Source organism: Lepisosteus oculatus, chromosome 13 (genome assembly GCF_040954835.1).
Source record: "Lepisosteus oculatus isolate fLepOcu1 chromosome 13, fLepOcu1.hap2, whole genome shotgun sequence".
Lineage (NCBI taxonomy): Eukaryota > Metazoa > Chordata > Actinopteri > Semionotiformes > Lepisosteidae > Lepisosteus > Lepisosteus oculatus.
Window position 1 is genome coordinate 22688444 of NC_090708.1, and position 24420 is coordinate 22712863.

The following is a 24420-nucleotide window of genomic DNA, read 5'->3' on the forward strand; positions in this document are numbered from 1 at the left end:
AGTTTTACTTTCAGTCATTGGGTATTCACTTTTATACTTATTGCAATTTATAATTGATCTAAAATAGCTTTTATCTACTCTCACTCAAAAATTATTACTGAAGCTTTACCTCACAGCAAAACTTCACAGCCCTGCTTCATTTGATGAGCCCCAGAAAGACCAAATCCTTCATGCACTTTCTAGATATTTAAGGTAAAAATCTACTTAAAGCCCGGAAAAAGGCTTCTCATTCTATTGTAACAGATGTTGTGTGAGCATGTCAGTATTGTGCTAAACTGCGGTATCTGCCTGGAAAAGAAATTATGGTGAGCTTGCATGTTAGTTGCCTTTTCTTGTGCTTTATACTTTGTGGCACGACATATCCAGCGAGTCTGTGCTTTTGCATTCATTTCTTAGAAACGTGGAGATGAAAATACAAGTACAGTGCATCTGCATAATGAAACATTTAAACTTTTTGCTTTTCATCACAATCACGGTTGCCTTGACCTTGGGGTGAGTTTGAAAGGCTCCTTTTCATAAGGAACAGATTAGTGTGATTTGTGTGGCTTTCTTTTTTAAGCGTCGGTTGCATACAGTATAGCTGTTTTTTCACCTTTCTGTGATGCATGTCATTTCCACCCACACAACGGCAGGCAAATAAGAGACAAATAATTTTTTCAACACAATAATGCCATTTGCAGTCTTCCGTTTACTTTTAGCAGAGATTTTCTTCTCTAGTGTTTTACTCCATGGAACACAGGCCAAAGAAGAACATAAACATAAAGACGTAAGCCCCAAAAAGTGAGTTTAATATTTTCAATTGAATATTTTTAACAGATGCTGTAAGTAGAAGGACTGAATAATATGTGGGACATTTCAGTCTTAGTAAAATGTCATGAATGGTACAAAAATGTTTTCCTTATTGTACACAAACCTGTTCACATAATGTTTTTTGTACATCATTCTGTACTGAAAAATCATCACACAATAAACCATGATCCCTACAATGTTGAGATAAACATTCTAGTATGAACTGTACAACCACCTCAGAAAAAGTTTGCTATTTTTGTTACATGATAAGTGTAAGAATAAATATACTAGGCCAAATCTAACAGAAGTTTACCACATGGATAATAAAGAATATAGTGTAGCAGTGCATGATTATCTGGGCTGTGTTTTACAGCGGCCTTATGTCAAAGATAACAGAATAGCTTTTGGAAAACTCCAAGTCCAAAATAAAGAACAAGAAGCATCTATAGAGACTTTATTTCAACTTTACGGTGTGATTCTAAATAGAGTGGGTGAACGTGGGACATTTATTCACTATGTGATGCTCTGTCTCTGCCTTCTGTCCAGATGCTTATCTAGAGTTTCTAAGTGCTGAGGTTCTTGAATTTGTGTCTGGAGTGGGCCTGGGAAGTACTACCGCATGGGCTGGTTTTGATCTTGTACTTCTTGTTACATTTGATGAAAAACATAACTACACTTTATGCTCAGCATTATGCAGAATAACAAGCACAGGCAGATGGTTATGCATTCATTTTGATCAGTTTTTTGTGTATAGTTTTCTCAGTAGATTTATAGACAGCTGCATTTTCCCATGTCAAACCTGCTGTTTTAGAACTAATTGGCTACTCAACTGCTCATTCCCTATAAATAAATGAAACTTTTTTTTTTATCCAGTTATAGTGCAATGAGAAAATATCTACATTTCCCTTTAGAACTAAACGTTATATAGGAATATATACACAAAAGATACATTGAAGAAAGATGTATTTTACAAAAGAGAGTTATAAAACAGAGTTTATTGAAATGAGCTCTTAACTGCAGTCTCACTTTAAAAAAAAATGCCCTTTTAGTATATACTTTTAACTTCTTCTGACATTCTTCACAATTCATCTTTCATCCTGTACATTGTCAAGATCGGACTAACACCTGACACCATCAGTATCTGATGCTACAAAAACTATACTCAGAGATACTATAATGTTTAGCACCTTTAAACACATTTTTAAAATATACTGGTATAAAAAACAACTAATCTTTTCTAATGAACATGTCTTATTAGTTTTTATATGATGTATTTGGGAGATATAGAGGTTAATGTGCGTAATGGTAAAATCTTAAGTGGGAAATAAAATTTGTTTTTTTGCATTACTTCTTCTTCTGATTTTGTTTCTGGTCTAGTTGATTCTTGGATGTCAAAATGAATTAGAAAGCACTGAGATGTGGTGCATACAGTTTTTTTTATTCATTACTGTCAGCTTTAATGTCTGTATTTTACATTCTGCCTCTCTCTATTACTGAAATGTTCATTCTTATCTCTGGAGAGACAATATTAATGCCGTGTTCAACTCACAAGACTCTTTCTGACAACTAATTTATTATTAAAAAAATCACAGCTATAAACTTTTAGGAGATTAATGTGAGCCCAGGTAGGTTGATTGCTGTGTCCCCACTGGATTTCACTAGAAAATTTCAATATTGCTTTTATGCCAGACAAGGAAGCTAAAGTAGAGAGCATTTATTATAATTTATTTTCTGCTGTGCAGTTCTACTGTTGCCTGTAGCAGGTAAAGTTTAAGTTGAGTTCTGAATTAAAATAGGGATTTTGATAAGATAGTTCCCTTTCATCCTCTGCATTTCATTGGAACATACTACCCATTAAACTGCAAAAAGAAAAAATAGTGTCACCGGTCACAGAGCCCTAAGACTAACAGAATTTTCTTATGTGAAAAGTTCCAGCTCTTCTGCACCATGGGTATGTTCGGTGGAGGGGGCGGTGCTCGAGGAGGTACGAGTATTACATCCTGGTGGGGAGGGTTAAAAACCGTCGGGGAGGATAGGTTGTGAATGGAAGAGTTTTACCAACCCCACCCACCTGCTCTCCAGGGAAAGCACATCAGCTAATGGAGATCTCATATTGCAAGTGGAAGAGGGTCAAGGTTGTGTCTCTGTTTAGCAGGTTAAGTTCCCCACCTGACGTGTGTTAGTACTACAAACAGAAAAAGAAAATGTTTGCAGCAAAACAAATTACTAATGACAAATGACAAATGCTGACTCTAATTTTCAGTTGCAAATGCACGAGGCCAAACATTTACTAGTTCAACTTAAACAAGTGCTGGAATTATTTTAAGTGAGCTGTTTGTGTAGGAATTTCCATTACCTACAGGTCATTTGCAGAAAAAAAGCAATTAACATTTAAGCTATTTCTTTTCCCTTGACCAAACACAAACAACCTACCCATTACAATAATATAATAATTATTGTGATATTACTATAGGGATAAAATACTCTGCAGTACTGGAGGGCAACATATCATTAATTAAATTAATCAAGTTATTTTCATTAATGAGAGGAAATCTGATCACTGAAGGTTGTAATCTTCAGTTGCAATATGGAATGATGTCCATATTATAGAGGAGCTCCTCTAATGTCTCTACCTGTGATACTGCACAATACTGTTATTGCAGAGGTTCCCGTGATCAATTATGCAATGTAGGGAAGGTACAAAGCAAGTAGTATTCATATTCATTACTTTCTCAATTTTGAATTTACAATGATTGGATTTTAAATACTGTATAATAGGGAGGCTTTTCTCCACTTGTTGAGACTTTATCATTTTAATAAGTCTTTGTATTACTATTTATTTCCCAGGGAAACAGGAGCAAAAATAATTGTGACTCTATGTGCTTCATTCTGACAAATCAGAGCTACTTCCCAATACCTTTGGTGCTGTTAATAGTCATAGAAATTGAAAAGGCTTTAATACGCTTTAGTAAGAAGATTCTTCTGTAAACTGACAGAATGCTTCAGTTGTTCAGTAGTCTAACACTACATTTTCATGCAGTATTCCTTTTTTGTTGTGCAAGATGATGTTCTTGTTTTTTAAGTGTGTGATAAAATAATAAAACAGATATGATATCTGGACTGCTGTTGCAGAATATTGAATGGTGAAATGTTGTTGGGTTTTTAGAAACTCTTAGTATACAGCAAAACATCAGATCTGCCATCTTTATCCATAGTGTCTTCATCTGTAGTGCATTTCATCAGTGGTTTTTACAAGGTAAGAGGAATCGAAGTGGCCTCTATCAGATAGTTACCATTCACTGAAAGAAAAAAGAAAGATTAACGGTCGTCTGATATGCATTTTCTTAAGAAAGGCAGTTGATAATCTCCAATTGAGTATTTTTTTTTCCAATGCACAGTCTGAGGTCATCAAGGAGATCATCAGTATTCAAAGCTAACCCTGTAATCCATGCAATGTGCTGTCTTTCGGAATTTAGAAACATTGGTATTCTTTGAATACTTTGAGTTCATAGTCCAGCAATGTACAACTTAATTTAAAGTTAATTTTTAAAAGTTGATTTTTTTTCATATTAAAAAATACATTTCTGCAGTCTTTATTTAAATGATAATGTTAGATGTCGCTTTTGGATGGATTTGTCTAATTAAGAAGGCCAATTCCAGCTATCTAGTTAATATATAAAATAATTAAGAAATGCCTTCTCGAGCAGTATGTTTTCAAATAAGATTTTTAAAACTCAAATAGATTTGGCCGGTACTGCTTCAGAGGAATCTCTTCCTCTAGAATAAATTAATCACTCTTATGTAGGAAGCCGAGCCAGTAAAGTGAAGTAATTAAAGTTCAGAGTGTGCTCGGCAGAGAGATAAAGTCGAAATGAATTTTTTCTCGTTTTTTTTTTCTCTTGAGTGATACAGCTACAGCAGAGAGACAGAGCAAGGTCACAGAGATAAAATAAATCGGTAAAAAGATCAAATAGTTCCAGCAGATTGAGGGAAAGTGTAATTCACAGATTGGGAACAAACAGAAACTGAAAGGGAAAGGTTATTGGAAATGCTAGGAAAATTGGAGAATCCCGAAATGGAATTAAAGAAATGATAAACATACTCTAATATAAATAGAAAATTTGTCACTACACAAAAACGAATACATGTCTGTTTATTTGTGATCATTGTCTCATTTTATAATGATAAATACAATTTTAGGCTCAACTTTAGGCTTTTCAAATCAAGAGCTTTTAGAAAGGGTCAGTGGTTGAAATGTCAATGGTCATTCTGCCCTACTGTACGTGTACAGCAATGTGAACTTATTGTCATTCAAGTCAGTAAACACAAATTTGATATATGTATGGCAGATGCAAGACACCGTTATCCAAAATGTACCTGAGGAAGCAACACTCATATGGTAAATCATTTCAGAGACTGATGATGACTGCACTACCATCTTGCTGTATTGTGTAAAGGTACTCCTCCACAAAGGGTATCTGCTACCTCCTTAACCAAAGAGAGCAATCCACTGTTCTTTTTAAAAGAGATCCATGGTCTTACATTTGGAGTTGCTGAGTCTTATTTCAGCTGCTTCGCACTGATGTTTGAAATGTTAAAGTGTGGATCACAGATCACAAAGTTAACAGCACACCAGGAGATTGCAAAAAGGTATGTTGCAGAAGGCATGAAGGCAGACCTGAGACCATGTGGCAAAAGATTCTCTGGTCTGATTAATCAAAAATCAAACTCTTTGGCCTGAATGCAAAGCGCTATGCCTGGCACAAACCAACCACAGCTGATCCCCTGTCTAACAACATCCCTACTGTGAAGCATGGCGATGGCAGCATCATCTTATGGGAATGCTTTTCAGCATTAGGGACTATTGCACTCATCAGGATAGAGGAAACAATGAATACAGGCAACTCCTTGAGGAGAACCTGCTTAAGTCAGGAAAAGACCTCGGAGAAACAGCACTGGAGTGGCTTCAGAACAAGAAGGTGAATGCCCTTGACTCAGTTGAAGGATTTGAAGATTGAGCTTTATAGAAGCTCCAGATTTATAGAACTTGAGCAAATGTATTTTGGATTCAAAGCTGGGGAGGATTATTTGCAGAACAAAAATAAGTTTAATGAAGCGATCAGGACTGGTGGCATTATTGGACTCAATAAAATGTTTAATGGAGGGGGCATATTATTAATCTTGCAGATAAAAACTTAGATGATGCCTCTCATCTGCTCGTTTTAGAATATACTGTACTCTTCTACCATCTAGGAGATCGGACCAGATCCCCTGTATAAAGAGAACATTTACTTCCTTTATACCTAAAAGCCTTCAATTACTGACTAATGAAAATAATTGTTTGCAGGTACTGTGGGTAATACATAATAAACATGATTGATATTTAATAAACATTATTAATAAACATAATAAAATATTTGTACCTCTTTTAATTGTTGCATACAGTATGTTATGTGAGTCAAGGGGAAAAAAAAATTTCAGTGCATTACAAATTCTGGTCATTGCACAACAATATTTGGATTCACAGAAAGAACAGTATATACCCAACCCAAAAATATGTATATTAATTTTAGCCTTGCTATTTATCAGGTATTTGACACAAAATCCTGTAGGATGTTCAGATCAATTTGGAACCAATCATCCAAAGTTTCTCAAATTCTTTGGCAGTGGACCTTGTTCATATGCAATGTGTTTAGAAGGAGCATCAAGGTGATGTTGTGGGTTTAAACAGGATAAGGAATCAATAAATCACAGCACAACAATATTTCTACTTTAATATTGATATCCCACAAGGTGATATTGCTACTGTTTAGGATACATAATACAAGATACTGAGGTGCTGTTAAAAATTAGCAAAGCTTTCCTTTTTGCTGCACTTTGCAAATATTGAAATTGAATGTAAAACATTTTCAACTTACGAAAGCATTTAGTATGTCAGTCTCTATATAAATGAATTAAAACACTACAGATATGCCTCAACAAAGGAAATTGAAATGCATCTTGTTAGAGCATATTTAATGTAATTCATCATTTAAGTCATATCACTTTTTAACTACATGTTGCAGTGTTGCAACTTTGAACTGAAAAATATTTTTAAAGAGCTATAATGAAATAAAAGTTTTTCAGCACAGTTGTTCTTACGCAATCTGGAATAATAAAACAAGAAAGCTTGAGGAAAAAGCAAACATCTATCTTCATTTTTCTTGTAGCTGACTTTTTAAATAATTGATGTCTGCAGTTTTTCCATACAGTCAGTTAAGCCAGAGCGTATTGTTTCAAGATACTCATTGTCATTACACAACAAACAAATAAATCTGCAAATCATGAAATGTGCATGTACAGTATGACAAAGGGCGGAGCAGTGGCTCTGTGGCTAAGGATCTGCGCCTGTGACTGGAAGGTTGCCGGTTCAAATCCTGCGGCCGGCAGAGGAATCCTACTCTGTTGGGCCCCTGAGCCCTTAACCCTAACTGCTCCAGGGGTGCCATACAATGGCTGACCCTGTGCTCTGACCCCAAGCTTCTCTCCCTGTCTCTGTGTCTCCATGGAGAAAAGCTGGGGTATGCGAAAAGACACATTCCTAATGCAAGAAATTGTATAGGGCTAATAAAGAAACATTATTATTATTATTATTATTACAAAGGCCTACCTCAAGATCTAAAAATCGTGACAGGGGTTACATGAATTAAAACAATCTTTGTTGTATGTTCTGTCATGCTCTTACCAACTGGTGCTCTGTGGGGCGAACTGCAGAAAAAAATCAACTGGAGACTCAGGGCACCTGTAGTCGGTTTATGACCATGTGCATCTCAGGTAATCTTGAACATAAATAATCGGACCTGTCAGAACTTGGGGCTCTGTCATTGAGTTTCGAAACTGAACCAATCAAGCTTTGATTCTAAATTTCCCTAGTTACACTTTGTTCAGTACACGGGCCTCTGCTTGCTTGCTCATTACCTCCATTATGTCATCTTCCGGATCACGCCTCGGTTTAGTGCGTTCCTCAGCTCTGACCCTTGCTCATCTCTTCGATTCATTTCTCAGATTCTACACCCACGTACCACCCAGTGTTTTCTCGACTTTGGACTTGGGCTGATACTACACTACGACTCTTAGACTTGCAGACTTAGCTTCCTGGTTCCCTAGCCTAGCCACAGCACCATGTCCATCTGCTTGCGTGGTTAGCAGCTCGCCTGGCAGGAAACAGCCTGCTATTTGTCTCCAGAGTGCACATTCCCTGCTCCCTCTGGCCTTAGTAACACGCACGTCTAGGCTATTCCCTATGCAGTGCTTGCAGGTTCCCCATCTTGGCTGTCTATTGCCCGGCAAGTTGGTTCTCTTACATTCTTAGATCCTGCCACGAGTCCCATTTCAGTGATGTACAGTAACATTACTGTATTATGAAGAAATGCAGTTCTTTCTTGCAGACACCTGCTAATGTGTTCTCTGATTCTTAATTTGAAATACTTCAGCAGCTGCTTCATTATGTATGAGGGATATTGATTGTCGACAGAGGGTTCTTCTAAGTAACCAGCAACTCCGAGCTAAGAGCCACAACAGATGCAGCAGAGAACTATGACGCTATGCAATGGTGAAAAAACTACTGGAGACAAAATTGTAAAAAGTTAATTTAATATTTTTAATCAGCGTCTTGTTATTATATAGCTGAAGTTGTATAGAAGATGATGATAACGTGCTTCTGACAAATCTCAGAGAAAAAATAAAAAAGGAAGGGGAATTATTTTAGAAATGGCAAAAGGATTTGCCAGTCTGTTATGTTTAGTATTTCCTTTGCAGCAATATGCTACTCTCCCTTATGCCCTTGTCACATTTTGAGCACAAATATGGTAGTTGTCAGATGTGGTTCAATATTTTTTTAAGAACTCTTGCCTACACTATAATACATAGCAACTCTGCTTTGGACTATTTTATATTTCTTCATCTGCTCTGTGATGGATCATTTAAAATTTAGAAAAAGTTACAAACTAGTGAAATTGCTAGCTTCAAGAACTTCACACACAGCATTGCCACTCTTGTCTGTTAGCTAAATGCCAACTTACAGGAAAAGAGAAATTCAATTAGTAGTAATGGTGGCCATAAAATTCATTGCTGTCTCTTTGACTTCATTAAAGGAAAAATATGTAGTTTATTAGGATTAGTTATCCATTTTGTAGAATTTTTACATGCAATAAAGCAGTAAAGTGCTTTTAAAATAATATGTGTATTCTTTTTAATTAAGGATCAGGAGCATTCAGGCTTTTCCCACTGTAGAACACTGGTAGACAGCATATGATTGTGCAGCTAAACAACTTTTAAAATTCCATTAATTGTGAAAATCCATCATAACGCTGTTCTAATGTGACATCTAGAAAGATAACTAGTCGATTATCTTCTCCTTAAAGGTTAAAGCAATATCGAAGTCATATTTTATTAATGCAGACTATGTGAACTACAGTGTGATGAATTTGTCTCACATTATTTTTCAGCACATGTACTGTAAGATATTGCTTTCACTACCTTCAAAGGCAGGTAGGAGGCTGTGGTTGTATCCTCTCTTTGGCCCAATATTATTAGATACCTTCGGAGGCATTTTTATTTAAAATTACTGCTGCATCTAGGTTTTAGACATAGCTTTGTTTATATTTTGACTATAGCATTTTGTGTATTGTGTAGTAGAGTCTTTTTCAGGATTCTGATTTGCCAGGACAAAATTAATTACCAAAGATACACTTAAAATAACTAGAAATATTTTTTAAACAATTTGGGCTCTCCAGTAAGTTTGCATTTTCTGTATGGGAGCTGATAATGTACCATATAAAATCTATTCTTATCAGCAAAACAATTGTAAAATTCTAAATATAATGTACGCCTAAATAGCTTACTTCCCAATTTAAACATTATTGACTGGCTAATGTGTATTGTGCTTTTATGTGATAAAAAATTTAATAGGTGTTGAAATATTTATAAAATAGACATCAAAGCAAAATTTATTTTTTTGCTTTTCAAGAATATTGATTATATGCCAACAATATAATAAATATTGAAGACAATAGGATGTGGAGTTAATGAAAAGTAGAAAAAAATAAATATATACATATTACTTTTATACGTGTGAAACATATCAGAAATAATATCAATATTTCAAATTAATGGATAGTTTTGCAATAAATTTATTCCATAAAACTATAACATCATAAATATGCTTCCTTTGCTTTCACATTACTAAAAAAGTCAGTATAAAAAACTAACACAGATGTTGTGAATGAATCTGAATGTCAGTCACTGTTAAACATCTTTCATGGCTTGTCTTTGTGTATTTAAACTTCATAGGTTCTTGTCCACACCACACTAGCATAAAAGAGGAAGGATGGATAAATATTTAGTTTTGAACCAGCTTGGGAAAAGCTGTCATCTGTAATTTTTTTAACACTGATGCATGCAGTTTTTGTGGTGACAATGTTAACATACCCAAGTGTCATTTATCTTTGTAAATTAGTATTCTGTCATTTGACAGTATCTTTATGATGTGAAGGATTATTTAATAAGTCAATTAGACAAGTTTTTCCAGTCCTTTGATCTCCTTCTGTTTACACTGAATGCAAAGCCATATATTTATTCCCAACAATTTACTGTAATTATATTCCATGGTAATTCTATTGTTCTGTCCAATTAACCTAATATGAACTTTTATATTTGGCACGCTTTCCTTAATTGATTTAAAAATAAATTCCTGAAAGGATAAAATGTGATTTATGTTTAAGAGGATTTAGAAGAAGAATATAGGCTGTTGTGTTTTTTGATCTACTGAATTTTTAGTTTGGCTTTAAACTGTATTCTGAGATACATTCCAGTGCTGTTAAAATAAAATGGTATGAAAGATAATATAAAGCCTCCAACATCTGGTTCCAGTAATTTCACCTTAATAGATGGGTTATCACCTAGGTATTAGTCCAAAGGGACAGTAATCAATAGAATTGTTATGTTCTTCAGCAAATTGTATTCGGTTAGGTTTAAATGAAATTGTATGAAGGTACAAAGTAATCTCTTTACATATTGCAAAGTGCTCATAGGCAGATTATGTTTCTGAGCTGATACATTTGTGATTGACGTGTTGTGCTCACATTCCCAAAGGATCAGTTTCTGCTTTGTTTTTCAAAACATCTGACAGTTTATGCTGTCATCCACAAAACGTCCCTGATTAACCTACCGTATGCCGTATATACTGTACACCGTTCAACACCATGGCAGACATTAACATGATATAAAGATAACACTGTCAATTATATGTAATATAAAATATAAGTGATATATAAGTGAAATACAATTACACCTGCCCCCAAAAGTGAGAAAAAAAACTTTAGACCAAAAATGTATGCACTGCACAAACAAATGTCAGAAAATCAATAGTGTAGGGGTTCTCTATGTCAAGTCATTACCAATGACCACTGACACTGAACACATGCAGTGGTATGCCATGAACCTCCCGTTACACAAGCCATCACAGATTGAAATCTGACCATGTCATTTCAAATTAACCATGGGACCAGATCTGATGAAACAGTTGTACAGGTAGTGAATTTCATGCATTGTGGTCACAATCCAGGTTTTGACTAGACCAACCAACTTTGCAGTTAACAGCCAACACAGTCTAAAATTTTAACAGGATGTTCGTGTGTTTACCAGCAAACCAGTAGAGATGCACATTAGTCAATCCATGTCCCAGTAAATCAACAAACATGTACATTAACCAGTACTTATGCCCATTTAACCAAGAATTGAATAATAACAATTGTTTTTGTGAATTGTGAGTGGTTTTCTCCAGAAAGGACCCTATACCAAAATAAGGTGCCTCTATAAAGATCATGTCATAAATCAGTGGACCCAAGACTTAGCACATCAGTGCAGAACTACATATTACAATTCTGCAGTCCCCTGTATATTGGTAAAGAGCAGTGATTATAATAAAACCCAGTTGTCTCCTGTCTAATGCATGTACAGTAAGCATCAAAAGAAAGCACGCATAACTGCAACAAATCAGCTCAAGTTATTATCAGTAAAATAATAAAATCCTTTTTGCAGCAGGGGCACAGGATTTAATTGGCTGGACATGACATAGATATATTAATTGTGCTAATTAACAATTCTAATCAATGAGGTTCATCTAATGTGAAAGTCACAGGCTAATAATGTATGTGGCCACTGCTGGAGGCAAGGCAAGCTGTACATCTGTGTGTCAGATTGCATATGTTATTCTGGGATGCTTTCCCATTTGTTTCATAGAGATTGGACAAGCATGTATCTCCATTCACTGTTCTTTGAGCCCTAGTTGCCAACTTTCATCAAACGCAAAGGTCAGTGACACTCTCACATTCACATTTATCAAGACAGCTGTCACATGAGGACAGGCAAAGTCCTGCTGGAATGAGGAGGAAGGAAGGGCAGCAAGTGATCAAGGCCCCAGGACATGATCAGTATAGCACTCTGCAGTTAGATTTCTATCAATCACTACTAGTGGAGATCTGTATTGACTAGAATCATCTGCTGAGACCATTAGGACCTCCCTGTCAAAATGGTAAGTTGTTTTGACTCTTGGTCTCCCAGATCATAGTCTATCATTGATGAACTGCACCACACTTTGTTAGATTGGAAGTGACTGGCAAACGTGAGCTCACAGATTTAATCCAGCCTCAATCATACCGATGGCATGAAGGCTTTGATTTCTTGATCTGGCTCCTTTCTGTGCTTTTCTTTCTTGATTTTCACCAGGGTTCACATTCAACAAAAACATTTAATAAATATCTAAAATATTTATATATTGTACTTTTCCTTTTGTGAACATGCTCACACAGAAATGCAGTAATAACATTATTTTTATCTATGGTACATATCAAGTGGACTTGTGTAGGGGAATTACATTGTTTTGGCGGTGGCATGACTTGCGCAGAAATTCCTCTTTTGCGGAGGAGTAATCTTATTGTTCATAAGATTCTCACTGCATTATGTAGTGGGTTGTATTGCCCAAACTCAACCCATTTGAGCACACTTACAGTATGTACAAATTGGGTCCACGAGTGAAAATTAATGTCACTGAACTGGCAGCTGGTTTATTAACCAAATAGAGTGCAGCTTCTATCTTGTGCTGTTTACAGCTCAAAATAATAGTAGACAAAATAACAAGAAGTGCCTGGCTTGATGAGCAATCCATAACACATGGCACTTACTGTATGACAATGTCTGGTAGAAACCTGTTCTTAAAAATTATCACATCCGAAGTTTAAAGCTTTTTTAATTCCATCTAATATTTGTGAATATGAGGTAATGTCACAAGCCTCATACTTTAAAACATTTTCTGTATTTTAATTTTATTTTTTCATTTTACTTGGTTTTCTTGAACTTGAGAAATGCCAAACTATTACTGACACACTCAATGTCAGAAGTAAGAATTAGAGATCTTGGTTGACTGAACCGCCCAGGCCCAGATTTTGAGAACTGTACTAAGCATATTTGTTAAGCAAATAACTGAACTCTCTTGCTAGCCACTGTCTGTCAGACACTAGTAAATAAAATACTTTTTTTCTTATATGTAACGTAAGGAAAATATACAATTAGATTCAGTCCTGTTTTTACAGTCTCATTAATTAAACTGTCATGGCACAGCTGCAGTTGCCTTTGATGTGTACATTAATATCATGTTCCTTTCATAGTACATCTTGCTGAACTACTTTGAACTCCAGAGACTGTCAGTGCCAGCAGTTGGTAGACTTATCTGCATACTAATATTTACTGAAGGAGAGAGACATCTTAGATGGCAACAGTTCTTTATCTCTTAAGCTAAAAGTGTATTCTTATGTGAACAGTAGTTCATGGTTGGTGAATTATGGAATTTTGAAGAACAAATGGAATAAAATAAGTATTTATTTCATTTGTTTAAATAGCATGTTGCGCACAGTTATTAGTATTGTTACATTAGGAAAAGGTAGTATTAGTCAGTCCTGGCTCTAACTTGAGTACTGTTTTTAAAAGTTAAATAATTACACAAAATGCACAAGAGTGAGTTCCAGAGCCCAAAACAAAGGATTCAGTTTTACATACTGAATTCTTAAAATAGACAATCCTACTACACAAAACTTTGTAATAGAACACTAATCTGCTTCCATACAATAACTACTACTCTGCAGATTAGAACTATGTGTGTTGTGTGTTAATGCTTATCTCACAGACTACAAGGAACACTCCATCTGAATATAGTGTAAATATAAATGACAAAAGTCACAGATTAAAAATAAGAAAAAAATATTTCCACAACTACAAACAAGGAAGCTTTCAGTTAAATCTAGATTGAGTCCGTACAATAATGTTATTTTCTGTGATGTCTTTTTAAAAGACAATGTTAGTTACAGTAGATGGGACTGACTGAAAATATTTCAGGGGAAATTCCTGCCTCCTAAATTGTCACGGTAGCTGGTTACCATTCCCTTGGGGTTAATTATATAAATTACATTATTATATTATAGGAAAGCAACAATTTAAGCAATGCAAACAAGATAGGGTAAAGATAATATTCCAGAAAATACAAAAGAATAAAGTAAAATCTTTGTCTCATAGATCTTCAAATGTGAGTTTTCACAATTTAGGATCTTTTCACATATGAGTCTGATTCTACCATGTATTATTAGGTATTGCATCTGAGATACTGTACCTTCTCTTCCTCAATTTCCCTTCGGGATCAATAAAGTTCTATCTATCTATCAATCAATTTCAATGATACTGGTCATAGGAAAGCTCTTTTAAAGATAAGGGGCAAATTATCAATACAGACAGTTTTTTAAAACCGTGACATACAATAAAATGGATAAATACAAAATTATTTCTTTTACATATTTGTGAAATTTATCTTCCACAGGTTCAGAGGAATTTTATTAATCTGATAATTCATTATTCACAAAACCAGACAGAAAATCCATAAAATTCAGGCTCTTGTCTTTCTGACAGGTGGCTGAGACTGATAACATTCCTAGTTCTTCTGTGATTCCTGCAACACAAAAGCTATTGAGAAAATTACTTCACAAAAGTGCAAGATAAAATCCTTTTCACTTAACAATGTTCCCTTATAATAAAATATAAACTAGACTTTTCTCCCACTAACACCAGGACCTACAATCTCTAATATCCTGTACATTTTCAAATATATTTATACAGTACAGTACATGTTGATGAAGTATCCTTCCCCTTTCAGGTAATTTTTCAAAAGTAAAAATGCCTTAAAAAGTTTGTACATTTCTTTTAGGACTCTAATCCTTCTAAATTTCTAGAGTTTTGAACAAGATTACTGATACATATATAAAAAAAACTTTCTGCCAAAATAATTCTATAATAAGTCTTTCTGTTAATCTTAGTTTAACAATTTTCAGAACTGGTTTAAAACTCCTGAGCACATACAGTAATATTAAAAATACTGTATATTCTGTACTCCTACTTTTTATGAACATCAAGTTAATACAGTTAATCATTGCGATGATTATTGAGAAGGCAACTAATTAAAACATTTAAAACCTATACAAACTTTATTAGATGTCTGCTAGTCAAGAACTAGTTTTAACTAAACATTGTGTCCCCTATAAACTATATACTGAAGAAGATAGAAAAGAATGACATAAACAACTGAAGATCTAAATCTTCTTTAATGTATAATGAAGAAATTTGAGAATAGTAATTATTATTCATAGGACAAAAACATCCTTTGGCCAAATTTAACATATTTAAAGGAATTCATTATCTATGGTCTCCGATGTACACTTTACTGATATGCATGCCATGAATATTTAAAGAAGACTGGTCAACTATGACTATCATGGGCAACTCACATGCACAAATAAATGTTTGCCTTATCAAAAAGCTTCACATTGTATTTTATCAGATTTGTTTTACTGCAATTTATCAGATTCTATATAATGTGTTAGCCCTGATATATGCCCTTACAATCAATCACATTCTGAGTGAGATGTTTTACTTTAAAAATAATCATGCTACTCTAATAATAAAATGTCAGAATTATAAAGAGATATTGGAAAAGTGATGAAACAAGATTAATGTTTGGATCCCTGTATTTAAATGATTAAAGCTAAAATTAGTGGCAATTGCAATTCAGAGACACAGATCAATGCTATGCGTAATACGTATTGATTACAAATAAGAGGATTTTTTCCAAGGATAGAACTGAATTTTTTGGAAAACTTGTTTCCATTTTTTTCATTAGAAAAAGTACTTTTTGAATTCCATCCACTGATTTTAATATTACACTTAGTGTATCCATTAAGTGTTCAATATTTTGTCAGTGAGAGTACAGTACTGAATGTTAGTAGAAAAATGCAAGCTAGATGTTAAAACAGCTTAATGTGGTATTTAAAAGCTACCAAAGATAATATATAAGGTAACCATCCCCACAATTTTATTAAACATGTAATCAGCTTAATTAGAAAAGGTCTGATTAAATTCTATAAATACAATACTAAAAAACTAAAAATGTAATGTACTGATAATAGCATTCAAGAGGTTAAAATTTAATGTTGTGGAAACAACGGCTTTTAAACTATTTCGCAATGCACTTTTTTAAACAGTAAAAAGTATGTTAAATAAAAATATTCAGTAAAATTCAATAAAAAATAAAGTGACCGTTTCTGATGTGATGCAAATACCAATCAAATTCATTGTGAACACAACGCTCTAAGCAGATATTAAAACCAAAAAGGCTGTAGAAACGTAGAGGTTACAAACAACTGCCTTATGCAGCTTTTAAATAATTATGTGTGCAGTTTCATATAAATGTGACTTTTTAAAAAGACATTCTCTATATGTTATGGGAAGAGAGCTGACTTTTTCAGTTACAGTAGCTGCAAGATTACAGTGAAGACCTTCAAGCTTGAATTTCCACTTGGGTCAGTTGTGCAGTGAAATGGAATGTTAATCAGCGCTAATGAAGGCTGTCCCACACTAATTGAAATGCAAAGCCATGCATGATCTAAAATGTAAACTAGATTTTTTTAATGCTGATGTGGCAGCTTTTTTTCTACATTTCACACCTCTTTCCCTGAGAACGGGGGATACTTAAGCAAAAATGCAGATGCAACAAATTCTTCTCCACTGATCCTTTTCAACTGGGCTTAATCCACAAAAAAAACAATTTCCTTATTTTAAAGAAAGTGCACAATTAGCATTCGTTTTTCCCCAAACCAACATAATACAGTTTATGCTAAGCTAGTTATTTACCAAATCCGTGGCTCATCGAAGGACTGTGAGTGCAATGTGGTCATATTTGTTAGTCAAGCAATAAAAACACCAGCTAATGCACTGGTCACATCACACGACATGACCCTGTTGCCTTGAAAAGAACACAGTGGGGGTCATATTGATTTTGGGCCAAGACGGAAGTACAGAACCTTATGTACTAGTCCTCTGACAGGATTTAAGAGTAGTCACAAAGTTCTGGTCATGTATTTCTTTTAGAAAACAACCTGGAGGAGGTGCGCAGAATGACGCAGCAGGCAGCACCTTACAATGAGAGAACACAAGAGGGAAACAGGGTGAAAACTGCCTTAAGAGGTGAAATAATAGCTGATTTCTTTTGTAAATTAAGAAAATGAAATGTTTTGCAAATGTGTATTCTGTCTTAAATCAAGACATTTAATCACTCAAGTCATATATTTGGAACTCGTTTACGTTAGTTTTCCTTAATACTGTATCTCCCTTCGTTCACTTGAAGTATTAACAGTTCTGAGCATGCATTAACAGCATGCGCCTGTGTGGAAGGACTGGCTGGTTTACAGTGGCAGCCATGCCTAATGCAGGTCAGTGCTACACTTCAGTGGTCAGTGAGGAGGGTAACCTCCTATATACTGTAAAAAGTATTTTATACAGAAAATCCTTTGACACTAAAAGCACTATACACTGTAGAATGTAATTAATATCAGACGTTGAATGGATGTGTTTTATAGAGTCTCCAGAGCTTTCCCATAACTATGTTGCCTTGTGTATCATACAAGGGCTTATGTACAGGCCCATGTAGAAAGCTACTTTTAAGCTGTAGGTACAGAAGTGTTGTGGGTAAATGGGACAATTCTGTTATGTTTTGAGAGTGCATATTTAAAATGCCATCTATTTATATTCAGCTTGCTCAAGATCCTGGTATATTAATAGAGGTGATTTGAGAATGTTTCACAGGAAGGTAGAGGAAGTTCGATGTTTTCCACCGTTCTTATGTCACCCATCCATCTATTTGTTAATCTCATCAAATTCAGGGAGCTATCCCATCAAGCAATGGGCTCAAGAAGGGATACATCCTAGACAGGACTCCAGTCCATCATAGGAAACATACAAACACACAGATATGCTCACACTCACAGCAGGGACAATTTTTCTAGAAGCCAATTAAACTACCAGTATGTCTTTGAACTGCAAGAGGAAACCAGAGCACTTGAAAGAAAGCCAAACACAGGGAGAACATAGAAACTCCATGCAGGCAGCACACCAGAAATTGAACCCAGGGCCTCGGTGATGCTAACCACTGTACCACTTTGCCAACCTCCTTATGTCATGTGTATTAAAAATAGTTGTTATATAAGGCAAAAAGATCACTAGACCACTCAATTCATTCACTCTATGAAAAAGGAAGACATAAAAAGAAATACATTTAAATATCAAGTTTTAGAAGGCAGTAATGGAAAGCCAAACTTTCAGAAGTGATGCAAAAATAGACAATCTCTTGAGATTGGTTGAGTCTTTTCTTTCACACACGCTTTTGTCCTTCAGTTAAATGGCTTTACTCTTCACCTCTGTTTTTATACTTAGGAAAAGGAAAATTGTACAGATCGTATAACTTGCTATTATTGTATCATATAGGAAATAAATCTTCATCACATTCCAATGCTTTGTTTTTTTTAGAGAATAATTGTAATTCTGCCTCACAAGGTGAACAAGTGCTCAAGACTGAAACTTGACACATATACCGACCTCTTCTAAGGTCTGTAAGAATGCTGGGTTTCTGTTGCTCCTACATCACACACCATCCCTTTCAGTATAAAAGATACAGTACAGTCCCAGAACTAGTCACCAGTATTGCCTAAATCCTCATTTAAAATGGAAAATATATTTGAACTAGATTAATTTAAACCAAGTATTCATAAAAAATGAATAAAAAATACCAAAATAAGATATTTTATATTCTTCTATTTATTATTTCTCTGTTATATTAGGACATAGGATTTTGTAGGGTAACACACATTTAAAACCTCAGCTGGACTCTCAATCCTCTATAACAGACAAGCAGACAGGCAGCAGTCTGTTCCTTCACCCTAGAGATCCTTTGCAACTGTCAGAAATTTCTAGCTTAAATTCACATATTTTGAATCTTTGAGACAAAGTGTGCTTATATTACTATTTAATTTTCACTGGAATATTTTCTTCAGCTTTCCTGGTTTAAATCAGATTGACACTTTCTTACAATATAGTCCAGTTAGATATGATTCACTAGATGCGCCAAAGGATCAATGTGCTTGGATCAATCTGATAGGTGTCAGGAACAAGGTGTCCCTTACCCATTACCTTTACTTTTGTTGACTGATATGAAGACCTCGCTCTTTCTACAAAATGAACAGCTATCTCTGTTGAACCAAGTGATGTTCACCTAATGGTAATATTTTACATTTTCCATTAAGGTTACAAACTTAGTTCACTTATCTGCACGGTCACTTCTCCAACTCCCAGATTTTTTAAAAAAGTATTTAAGACTAGATGCAAATCATCAAAAAAGACAGAAATAGCAATTTGGGAAAAGGGACACTTAAGAAACGCAGAAGGATATGGAAGCCCGTTTCGCCAGGGAGTAAAAAAAAAGGTATGCTATGACATCTTGCAATTGCGACACTGAAGCTCAGAATTACGAGTTTATATCTCACAATTGCTACTTAAAATCTCAGAATTACAACTTCATATCTTGCAATTGCGTCTTTTTTATCTCAGAATTACGGCTTTTTATCTCACATTTGCGACTTCGAAATAACCCACATCTCATGATCTGTCCTTTTGTTATTGTAACGGATTTGGGTTCTAGGGCTTGTGCCCTCGCCATTCCCATCCTAGTTCGTCCCTCACAGCATGGGCTAGAACCCGGGTCTTGCCAGCTGAGCTGTAGAAGACCTTCTTTAGCCCCAGCGGTCAACATCCCTGTTATGCGCAGTGGAGGGCGGTGCCGTCACCACACTGCAACCAGATCGTACAACCTACAGTATATGTAGGAACGACCGTTCCGTTACACTATAAATCATGCAGGATCTATAGGCCTGAAGACTTGTCTTGTACAGTGCCCTGATAAAAATCAAATTAATTACCCATTTCCATCAGGGAGGCTTCCATACCCGGAAGGAATAGTGGATTTTAAAAAAAGTTTTTATTTATACTCCAGAAATACAAAAAAGGAGACAGAATATGAAAAAAAGACACAGAAACAGACACTTCACATCCAGAGGAATTCCCAATTATAAAAGCTGAAAATTATACTTTTTACATATTTTCATTGTATGCCTTGCCTTTTGATCCTTTAAATTTCTAATAGAATTAAAGTAAAAAAAGGAATTCTACTTTAAAAGCATTAATAGAGGGATAAGTATTAGACCATTTACTTTTGTGGATGAAGCAAAATAATTAACAGATTAATAATAAAAACATATCCTATATCCGAATCAGATCAAACAAAATATAAAATATCAAAATCTTTAAATTTGACATTTACCTTTAAATGTTTAGCAATAACATTTTGCAGATCTATCCAAAACAATTTTGTATATACTATGTGCAATTAACAAACAAATGTAACAAAGATTCCTTCTCATTATTACAAAATACACATAAGTCATCTTGTAAGACAGTATCTATCAGCAATTGCCCAAACTAATTTTCAAATGATATTCCTAAACACAGCATTCCAAAAGGAGACACAAGACGGTATAACACAACAATGGGCTTCTTTTTCCAGATGAGCAACCTGGCCTAGCTACATTCATTGCTGGCGCCAGTGACGTCAAAATTGTGAGATATGAAGTTGCAATTGCGAGATATAAAGCCGTAAATACGAGAAACGAAGTCGCAATTACGAGATTATAAATCGCGATTGTGAGATATAAAGTTACAATTGTGAGATATGAAGTCGTAATTCTGAGATTTTAAGTCGCAATTGCAAGATATTGCAATAGAAGGAAGTCCATATGAAAAAATGCCCAGGATTCCATGGACACCCTGAGGTAAGAGCCTAATCTGAGATCATCTTTATCAAACAATTGCTAAGTGTATTTGTAAGATTGTTTTTGGTCTTTTTCAGTTAATTTCTGTTGTGATGTTGACCATGCTCATAGTATATTTTCTTATTTATTGAAGACACATGAAAATAAATGAATACTAATGAAGGGTGACACAGCCAAAAACCTTTAATTATATTTTTACCCCCAGAAATATGTAGCACTAGTGTCAAGTGTAAAAAGCACAGGCACAGGACATGGTATGAAAGCATAAACCACAAAACGGTATAATATTTGTTAGTGGAAATGCATTAAAGAATCAACATACGGAAAAGTGCCAATAGTTCATAATACTTGTTTAGAAATGTTCTCACAAATGAAAGGATAAACAGCCAATGCAAAATATTCAGAGCTAATGGTTGTTCTGCGATTTCTGTTTAAATACTGGTAGCTGAATGCAGTATAATAATATACTGTAACTGACAGAATTAATGGTCTAACCTGCGTCCTTGTTATTTTAAAGTATTGTGCTCAATGTCTAGGATGTTTGTTTGCTCTGAGTATCATGCCAAACTGCTGAACTGTGTGGCTGTTGCGAATGTTGATTTCTTCCCATAACGAGGCTGCCGTGACCAAACTTTTTTAATTAGAGATAATAAGTCCGTCTTCCCATCAGACATTTGACAATACGCCTCAGCTTAAACTAGTTTTTGGAATCACACATAACAATTCAAATGTTATTGCCTGAGACAATCCATTTATAACTCCACATAGTTGAAAGAAATGTCAAAATGCATAGCAACAGCGTGTTTATCAACTGTAACCGTTGATGCTAAAGTAGAATAGTGAAAAGCACATGAAAGAAAACCATTTTCACACAGCAAAAATGAAGCAGAACAGTCCTTTCATGATTATCATTCCTGTCAAAGAACAATAACGAAGGCCAGCTCTGTGTGCAAGCATTTGCTTCATTTTTATTGTAGTGAAAAACCTGTCAAGGTTGCATTTCAGTCAGCCTTGTTTATCATTATTATCTGTTCATTTTCTTACCCCTACATGCCAGGCTCAGTAACAGAGCAGTTATGAGCTGTAGTTTTTGTAACTGAAAATAGGATAGTGCTGCATTATCCATCAATCCTTTTTCTAACCTCTAAAATCCAATATAGGATCACACGGGGAGCTGGATCTTGTGCCAGCAAGCAATGGGTGCAAGGCAGGGTTCACCTTAGATGGATCACCAGTCCATCACAGGGCACACACAGACACAAATACAGATACGCACACACTCACACTTAGGGCCAATTTTCCCAGAAGCAGATTAACCTGTCTTTCAACTGTGGGAGGAAACCAAAGTACCTGCGGGAAACCTACTCAAACACAGGGAGAACGTGCAAACTTCACATAAATAGCACCCCAGGTCTGGAATTGAACCAAGGTCCTCAATACTGCAGCAATGCTAACTGTCGCACTGTTCTTCCTGTATATATATTATATATATATATTATTTTAATGATAGATAACACATACTGTATATGTGCACTTACTATACATTAATATGTATATAGAATAAATCCTATTTAATTTCTTGATGTCATGTATTTTCAAGGTTGCTTAAGGTGGCTAAGTTGCTTCCAAGGGGCGGAGCGGTGGCACTGTGGCTAAGGATCTGCATCTGTGGCAGATCTGGAAGGTTACCCGTTCAAATTCCGTGGCCGGCAGAGGAACCTACACCGTTGGGCCCCTGAGCAAGGCCCTTAACCGCAACTGCTCCAGGGGTGCTGTATAAATGGCTGACCCTGCGCTCTGACCACAAGCTTCTCTCCCTGTCTGTGTGCCTGTGTGTCTCATGGAGAGCAAGCTGGGGTACGTGAAAAGACAAATTCCTAATGCAAGAAATTGTATATGGCGAATAAAGTGATCTTATATCTTATCTCTTATAATAAATCCAAAAGGTTTGTTCTGTCAAACATTGTATTATATGTCATGAAGAATAACAACACCGGATAAGAATATGCATTCTAATATGTTTATTGAAAACATAAAGAGCTTTAGCTTAATCCTTCTGGCTGAGGTTCCACCACCTGGCCATTGGACAAGGAAGTCAGGACTGCTGGCAGGCAGAAGAGTGAACTACGGCCCAGCTGCAAAGGGGGAGATGATGTAGAGGAGCATGGCAACAGACTGTGAGGTAGAAAAGGTCTTGCTGGGATTTTTTATAAACTTTCAGGAAGTAACATCATGGAGGATAACAAAGAGGAGCAGAGATGAAGGCTTCTTTGGCTGTCATCATTCCTCCTCAGTGTTACAAACATTGATTTTATATCATTTTGCATAGACAAAGCACTGTGTATAATGAAACTACATGTCTGATGTTTGATATGTATTTGACTGCAGCTTTTTCGGATGAAAACTATTTTCAGGATATCAGCTTGCATTTCCCGGCTAAAACAATAGACAATAGACACAAAGAGCAGCCATTTTTTTCTAACGTGGCACATTTTTCTTAGTGTGCTTTTATCTACTGCTGTATTTCTAAATACTGCTTGAGTTAAACACCAAAGGATGTGGTTGTGATAATTCTTAAACTTGACCACCAGGAAGGAAACCCATAGTAAAATCTCATTGTTTTGATAACTGTTAACATTGAAAAAAGTGTCCTTCTGTGTTATAAAGCAATAAGAAAGAATAGATAACAAAGTGATTTCAGATAATTTCAAACCCCCCTGTTCTCTACACTGTTTTGAATAAAACAATTTATTAGTATGGTGTCAAAAATGCTGGACACATTTCAAAATAATGACTCACCTTTTACCACATAATATCGAATTATACCTTTACCATTATGTAATACTAACTGTGCATGCCATTATTACATCTTGGAAATGGATAATGAGCTGTGTAAGAATGGATAAATGTGTATTAAGAAGTAAGGTTGGCAGTGCATTATGGGGGGGTCATACGATACAAATAGTAGTTTATAGATATTCCAATGAAAATTGGAGACTATGAAGAACTGTGATATAGATATAAAACTATTTTGGTCACACTTCATGAGATTCAAATGAAAGGTTCATAAATGGACAAGCCAGATGTAAATACATTGATAAAGTATTATACAGTATATGGAAGACTATGCATGCTGTAGTTAAGGCTATTGTTGTGAGTTTGTTTACTTACATGCGATTAATCTATGGTGCTATTCATGTCAAGTATTATCATATTGATGACACTCATTCAAAAACAATGAGAAATAACATTTGAAACCTTTGAAACCTCTACATTAAATAAATACAATAATACAAAGTGTTACCAGGAATTTTATGCAAATTCAGGAAGACCTAGCAAA

At 35.2% G+C, this 24420-nt stretch overlaps 1 long non-coding RNA gene across 2 annotated transcripts; it reads left to right on the plus strand.

Moving 5' to 3' along the window:
• The first annotated feature begins 74 nt into the window (after positions 1-74).
• On the plus strand, positions 75-23537 carry LOC107079179 (uncharacterized). Of its 2 annotated transcripts, none has more exons than XR_001480146.2 (3): positions 75-192; positions 17293-17388; positions 22681-23537. It is a non-coding gene; the product is annotated as an uncharacterized lncRNA (long non-coding RNA). The 2 variants fall into 2 exon arrangements; XR_001480147.2 differs by lacking the exon at positions 75-192 and adding an exon at positions 705-780.
• The last annotated feature ends 883 nt before the right edge of the window (positions 23538-24420 follow it).